The sequence below is a fragment of the Sipha flava genome, unplaced genomic scaffold (genome assembly GCF_003268045.1).
Source record: "Sipha flava isolate LNK unplaced genomic scaffold, YSA_version1 101_pilon_pilon, whole genome shotgun sequence".
NCBI lineage: Eukaryota > Metazoa > Arthropoda > Insecta > Hemiptera > Aphididae > Sipha > Sipha flava.
Window position 1 is genome coordinate 640,136 of NW_020271715.1, and position 287 is coordinate 640,422.

The following is a 287-nucleotide window of genomic DNA, read 5'->3' on the forward strand; positions in this document are numbered from 1 at the left end:
TCAACGTTTACGAACTGTGGACAAGAACGAGAATTGTGATTTCAGAGGCGTAATTTGGACCGCGCAGGGTATACATTTGCGTATTTAAAATCCATTATTATAGTAAGTTGGCCCACTTTATCAATCGATTGGCCTGAATAATTATAGATAGTGGCTTGCGGTCAATATATTTTAATTTTAATTAATATTTTGTTTTTCTTCTTATTCAAAAACAAGAACATGAAACATTACGTTACAAAATTATCAAAATATTCCTTATCGCGATTATTCGTAAATCGTCATCTTGC